Genomic DNA, 7521 nt, shown 5'->3' on the forward strand with positions numbered 1-7521 from the left:
GGTGTTATGCGTGTAACTTGCACTCTTAATGTGTTAAATGATCTCTGTGCTTTATCTTTCCTCATACACCACGGTCTTCACAGCCCCCACAGCTAAAAATCAAGTGGGCTTAGGTCTGGGGTTCTCATATTGTAATATGATTCAAGTATGGAGACTTCAGGAAGACATTTTGTAATAAAATGTGTATTTCCCTTCTGTATGGAGACTTTTTGAACACCCTGTAAAATGACGTGTGAACAACGAAAAATCAAAGCAAGAACAGCAACAATTGTAGCCTAATGTCACAAACTTCAATATCAAGTCACTGAACATATGAAACATTCACAACGACACAAGGCCAAACCAGATCATAGGGAAGGTGAGATGATTACTGATTATAAACTAGCTGAAGCAATAAAAATAAATAAAAGAGATCAACATAATCTCTAATTTATCAATATATGAAAAGTTACATAATAATAGCGAGGTTGTGTACTGGATTGGTGAGCACCAGAAGCGGGACTTTGCGGGCCAGTTGGATTGAAAGTGAAACACATCTCGCCCCCAAAACCCCGTCACTGGCATCACAAAAAGAATTACTACAATAACCGATAATCATATTAAACACTCGTTACTAATAATCAGCCTGTTTCACTTACAGCATGAGAGCTCCGTTGTCCAGCCTTCAAGACCTATCTTACTGTCAGACAAGACAAGACGAGACGAGACGAGACAAGACGAGACAAGACAAGACACTTTACTGGCTGTATGGAAACCCGTAAGCAGAGCTATAACCAGTAACACATATAGGTTTACACTTATATATTCATCTTAATGTTGTGTGTGTACAGAGAAATGCCACAGAGTTCAGGTGGAGTCTCTCTCTCTCTCTCTCTCTCTCTCTCTCTCTGTCTCTCAGACACAATCTGTCTGTCTCAGTCTGGAAAGCGACATTCCCAAAAATGTCACTTTACACACTCAAGACACGCACAAAAAAATTCAAACAATTTACTATTTCATGCATTCAGTTGGCTTGTCACGTGTGAATTATTTTTTCTTACAGCGACACACACATTCTATCCATATGACTGTAGCTGCGTAACGCCAACAAGACGCCCTGAGATCATGCGTTTTGGAATAAAACAATATATTACTGTATCCCAGAACTTACCGTATTAATCAGGAGAGAATCGCGTGCGCGTGTACAGTGCATGTGTATGTGTGTGTGTGTGTGTGTGTGAGTGTGTGAGTGTGTGTGTGTGTGTGCGTGTATCAAGACGTGGCTTTCTTCATCCAGAGAGCTACAGCGTCGCGCGCTCGGAGCGGAGAGATGAGTCCCTGTGCGCCCGCGCTGACTCACTTCTCCATCGGCAGCTCCGTGCTCACGCCGCGAGGTGAAAATTAGGCCGGGGGAAAAAAAAAGGAAAGGGGAAACACTTTCAAACACACACCATTTGTATGCTGAGGTTTTTTTTTTTCTTTCCAGGCTCGAATGACAGCTATTAGGAAGCCGGGAGATGATCAGCAGGACGTGCGCCCGCGCCTCCTCTGTTGCTTTAAAAAGGGGAGTCGCATCTAAAACAAGTAAACGAGGCCCTGACCATTTATACTTTCCTAGAAATCATCTCCAAATATAGAAACTGTCCAGGCGTGCAATAGAAAAATGTTATGATTTCATGGTGAATGCACAGGTTAATATTTATTTTATTTACATTTTTTAAAGTGTTTTTCTTTCTATTAAAAAGTCCATTATAAACCAGGCTTTATATCTTATGTGGCTAAATAAGTCTTGTATCACTGTGTATACAGGAGCTGCTATTGCCCCCTGTTGGTGTGTTCTTGGTATTATACACAGTTGGGTGTATTTCAAAGAAAATATTAAAAATTATTAATAATGATATGAAAGGAATTCACTTGGCAGTGTAGTGATGTGATACTGGAAATAGTGACAGTGATATGATTAGCAAGTTTGTCTCGACCCTACAGGGTCAGGGGTTCGATTCCCACCTCTGCCCTGTGCACGTAAAGTTTGTGTGCTTTGGTGGTTTCCTCCATGTACTCTGGTTTCCTTCTCCAGTCTAAAGACATGCATTGTAGACTGATTGATGTCTGTAAATAGTGTGTGAATAGTCTGCTGTGTGTGTGTGTGATTGTGTCATACGATGGGTTGGCACCCTGTTCTGGGTTTCCTCCTGCCTTGGACCACATCCCCTGGAATAGACTCCAGGTTCACTGCAGCCATGTGAATGATAATTGTTACAGAAAATATATATGGAAGATAAGATGCAATTCTTTAAAATTTCTCAATAGATTTTAGCTTGCATTATAATTGCATACCAATTCATCAATATTAACCTGTTCCTGCATAAATTGTTTAAAAACATGTCCAGAATCTTAATATTTAATGTCATGTATTAATCTTTACTTTATATAAACGTCCTTTACATTAAAAAAGCACATTATGCATGTGGAAAAACATGATTACAAATTGTAGGTGAAATGAAAAAAATTATTCAGTGTGTATATAAACTGTTTAAAATGTAATGGAATGTCCGGTCTAATGTTAATGACTAAAATTATATTTTATTTATTTATTTATTTTTTATTATTTTATATAAAGTAATAATAATAATAATAATAATAATAATAATAATAATAATAATAATAAATAAAACTTAGAAAACATAAGGTGTTCTTTGGAGTAGGAAAATGTTAATTTATTTTGGAGTCTTGTACACAACATATAGATTAAGACTGAGAAAGGTTAATAATATAATTTTTGGAGCTGAGTTACCTTTTATAATATGTTCTTACAAACTGCCTTTTCCGTCGTTAGTTAAGTCTCAGTCGTAATGTTTATATTTTTGGATTAACACTGAATTCCTTATGTAGTTTTGGCTCTTGTAAATACATCCTGGTGAAGTTAAAAGGCACGGACGGGGTTCGAACCCGCGATCTTCGGTTTACGAGACCGACGCCTTACCACTTGGCCACCGCGCCTGCGCCATCTTGTGGTCTTGAGTCATATACATTCATTTACTTAAATTATATGACATTCTTAATAATAATCTTCATTATTCATAATAAATAGCTTGTAAAATATACTATATAATATATTTACTCACTTGAACCAGAGCCATGAAAGTAATTACCATAAGTCAAAGACGTTTTGTTAATAAATACTGGCTAATAATGCCTCAAACTGTATAACATTTAACATTTTCTATGTTTATTTAATCATCATCCTATTTCCGCTGACAAAAAAAGTTTTTGGGCAAATAACTTTTCTTTTATTTTTCGTGACACCCAGAAGGGGGCGCTGTGGAGACGTAATATTTCTGAATTCTAATATTGTTGATATGATCCCTGTAGATAACAAGTTCCCAAACGTGGTCCTGAAGCTGCCCCACGTCTGGTACATTTTAATGTTTTCCTGCTCATGGAGAAATCCTAGTTTCAGCTCTATCCTGCCCACCTTCAGTTTATACTGGGTGGGCAAGGGGGTGGATTTGGATCTAGTGTGGGGTGGGGGGTATGAACCTAGTGTGGAGTGGGGGTTTGGATCTAGTGTGGGGTGGGGGTTATGGATCAAGTGTGGTGTGGGGGGGTTGGATCTAGTGTGGGGTGGTGGGGTGAGGGGTATGGATTTTGTGTGGGGTGGGGGGTATGGATCTAGTGTCGGGTGGGGGGTATGGATCTAGTGTGGGGTGGGGGTATGGATCTAGTGTGGGGTGGGGGTATGGATCTTGTGTGATGTTGTGGGTATGGATCTAGTGTGGGGTGGTGGGTATGGATCTAGTGTGGGGTGGGGGTATGGATCTTGTGTGATGTTGTGGGTATGGATCTAGTGTGGGGTGGGGGTTTGGATCTAGTGTGGGGTGGGGGTATGGATCTTGTGTGATGTTGTGGGTATGGATCTTGTGTGATGTTGTGGGTATGGATCTAGTGTGGGGTGGTGGGTATGGACCTAGTGTGGGGTGGGGGTATGGATCTTGTGTGATGTTGTGGGTATGGATCTAGTGTGGGGTGGGGGTATGGATCTAGTGTGGGGTTGTGGGTATGGATCTAGTGTGGGGTTGTGGGTATGGATCTAGTGTGGGGTTGTGGGTATGGATCTAGTGTGGGGTTGTGGGTATGGATCTAGTGTGGGGTGGGGGTATGGATCTAGTGTGGGGTGGGGGTATGGATCTAGTGTGATGTTGTGGGTATGGATCTAGTGTGGGGTGGGGGGTATGGATCTAGTGTGGGGTGGGGGGTATGGATCTAGTGTGGGGTTGTGGGTATGGATCTAGTGTGGGGTTGTGGGTATGGATCTAGTGTGGGGAGTGGGTATGGATCTAGTGTGATGTTGGGGGTATGGATCTAGTGTGGGGTTGTGGGTATGGATCTAGTGTGGGGTGGTGTGTATGGATCTTGTGTGATGTTGTGGGTATGGATCTAGTGTGGGGTGGGGGGTATGGATCTAGTCTGGGGTGGGGGTATGGATCTTGTGTGATGTTGTGGGGTATGGATCTAGTGTGGGGTGGTGTGTATGGATCTTGTGTGATGTTGTGGGTATGGATCTAGTGTGGGGTTGTGGGTATGGATCTAGTGTGGGGTGGGGTATGGATCTAGTGTGGGGAGTGGGTATGGATCTAGTGTGGGGTTGTGGGTATGGATCTAGTGTGGGGTGGTGTGTATGGATCTTGTGTGATGTTGTGGGTATGGATCTAGTGTGGGGTTGTGGGTATGGATCTAGTGTGGGGTGGTGTGTATGGATCTTGTGTGATGTTGTGGGTATGGATCTAGTGTGGGGTGGTGTGTATGGATCTTGTGTGATGTTGTGGGTATGGATCTTGTGTGATGTTGTGGGTATGGATCTAGTGTGGGGTTGTGGGTATGGATCTAGTGTGGGGTGGGCCATGACAGAGATGTCATATAAATGACAAAATAATTTAAATGCTCAAACTGGTATGTAATTTGGTATGTTTAAAGTTTCAGCTTTCTCTTGTTTCAGTATTCACTGCTCCAGAAGTGTCCTTACATCTACAGTATTTATTTATTTATTTATTTATTTATTTATTTATTTATTTATTCATTCATTTTTTACATGAGGTATGGTAAGTGTTCATATATGTTTGGTGAGTTCAGTCCTGAACATTTTTAAAATTATTTTTATTTGCATTTTAATTATCTGGTGTTGTTTCATGACTCCTCTTAACTGCCCCGTACCCACCCTAGTCTTTTGAGAGGGATTTTGAGTGCAGTAGGTAAAGGGAAGGACATGGATCTGGTGTGACATTGACATAACAATTATTCATATTACACCATAACATAAATAAATGTCCATTTGCTAGAGTTCGAAGTATTTCGTTTTTCAGCATAAGATTAATTCAAAATTTGTTTACTGCCATGTATGCAGTGTTGGATGTTGACTCTCTTGACTACAAAGTGCATTAAAAGCTTCATTTCTTCACACATTATAGATGGTATTTTTTTTTACTATCTAAATGTAAAGCAAAACACATACCCTGTCTCAGACCCCCTTGTAACCTAGAAACAGATGTCTACACTTGTGACAATTGTGTAAAAACATCTTCCACATAAAGAAAATGGGGACAATATCAACAAAAGCTGCATGTCATCTTTCAAAGTAATAAATTGTCTATTGTCTCTTTGTTGTGAAGTGTTTAATAACTGAACAGTTGTGTGGCCATTGGATTTGTTTACAGCCTACCAAAACTGGCAACCTTACATGGCTAAGTATTTCAAACATTACTAACCAAGTACTATAAAAAATCACATTCCAACAAGAGAACAGTAAAGTACATCTAACAGATTAAACAACAGTTATATCATGATCTGTTTTGGTGCCTGTTTGTTGTTACTGTTGAGTGCAGTGTTTTACATATCTATCTATCTATCTATCTATCTATCTATCTATCTATCTATCTATCTATCTATCTATCTATCTATCTATCTATCTATCTATCTATCTGTCAGTCTCTAAGTCGGTCAGTCTGTCTGTCAGTTTGTCTGTCTGTCGGTCTGTCTGTCGGTCTGTCTGTCTGTCTGTCAGTCTGTCTGTCTGTCTGTCTGTCTGTCTGTCTTCCTGTCTGTCGGTCGGTCGGTCTGTCGGTTGGTGGATCGGTCTGTCTGTCAGTCTGTCTGTCAGTCGGTCTGTCAGTCAGTCAGTCAGTCTGTCTGTCTGTCTGTCTGTCTGTCTGTTGGTCAGTTGGTCTGTCTGTTGGTTGGTCGGTCAGCCTGTCTGTCTATCTGTCTGTCTGTCTGTCAGTCGGTCTGTTGGTCAGTCTGACTGTCTGTCTGTCTTCCTGTCTGTCGGTCGGTCGGTCTGTCGGTTGGTGGGTCGGTCTGTCTGTCTGTCTGTCAGTCTGCCTGCCTGTCTGTCTGTCAGTCTGTCTGTCAGTCGGTCTGTCAGTCAGTCAGTCTGTCTGTCTGTCTGTCTGTCTGTCTGTCTGTCTGTTGGTCGGTCGGTCGTTCGGTCTGTATGTTGGTTGGTCGGTCGGTCTGTCTGTCTATCTGTCTGTCTGTCAGTCGGTCAGTCTGACTGTCTGTCTGTCCTCAATGATGTCCTCGTTTTATTCTCAATATACTCAGCTCACTGTTGTTGCTGTTGCTGTTTAAGAGAAAATGTAAATGTTCTGAAAAGGACAATCCACAAAATATTGATGTATGAAAAATGTGCATGTTAACTGTGTTCACTTAAACAAAGACAGTCAGGAAACACAACATAAGATAATTGAGACAGTGGCCCTTATCGCATTACCCGCACCAATCGACTAATTAGATATTTGATGTGAAAGGAGATCAAAATCATCCTGAACTCAGAGTTTTTAGAGAAATAACATAGCTGATTATATCCTCTGATGCGTCACTGATAGTAAGTGAGAAACAAACGCTTTCTCAGTCTCAGCTGTGTTCCCTCAGCATGCGTCAAAATGCTTTTTTTTCTCCTCAGTTTAAAACACATTTGGTGTCACGTCACGTTACGACCCTCGAATTTGATGATTATCTCTACAGCTATCGCATTTCAAATTTTATCAAATGCTTTTATTCCAGGTTTCGTGTTTCTCTTTGCAAGAAGATGTTCATGTGTCAGGATTTTAATCATTCTGATCTATCTTTCTGTCAGCCTGTCTGGCTGCCTGCCTGTCCGTCTGTCTCTCTGTCTTATCTGTCTGTCTCTCTTTCTGTCTGTCTGCCTGTCTGTCTGGCTGTCTGCCTATCCGTCTGTCTCTCTGTCTTATCTGTCTGTCTCTCTTTCTGTCTGCCTGCCTGTCTGACTGTATGTCTGTCTGTCTCTCTTTCTGTCTGCCTGCCTGTCTTCCTGTCTGCCTGCCTGTCTGCCTGCCTGCCTTTCTGCCTGCCTGCCTGCCTTTCTTTCTTTCTTTCTTTCTTTCTTTCTTTCTTTCTTTCTTTCTATCTATCTATCTATCTATCTATCTATCTATCTATCTATCTATCTATCTAGTATTTATATGATATTTTCTGTCTGTCTGATTAAACATGACTACTCCTCTTCCTGTGTGTAATCTTTTCTTT

At 41.1% G+C, this 7521-nt stretch overlaps 1 non-coding gene across 1 annotated transcript; it reads right to left on the reverse strand.

The window, feature by feature from the left end:
• Window positions 1-2907: 2907 nt before the first annotated feature.
• trnat-cgu (transfer RNA threonine (anticodon CGU)) lies at window positions 2908-2979 on the reverse strand. Its single transcript has one exon. It is a non-coding gene; the product is annotated as a tRNA-Thr (tRNA).
• Window positions 2980-7521: the final 4542 nt, after the last annotated feature.

Source organism: Tachysurus vachellii, chromosome 21 (genome assembly GCF_030014155.1).
Source record: "Tachysurus vachellii isolate PV-2020 chromosome 21, HZAU_Pvac_v1, whole genome shotgun sequence".
Taxonomy (NCBI): Eukaryota; Metazoa; Chordata; class Actinopteri; order Siluriformes; family Bagridae; genus Tachysurus; species Tachysurus vachellii.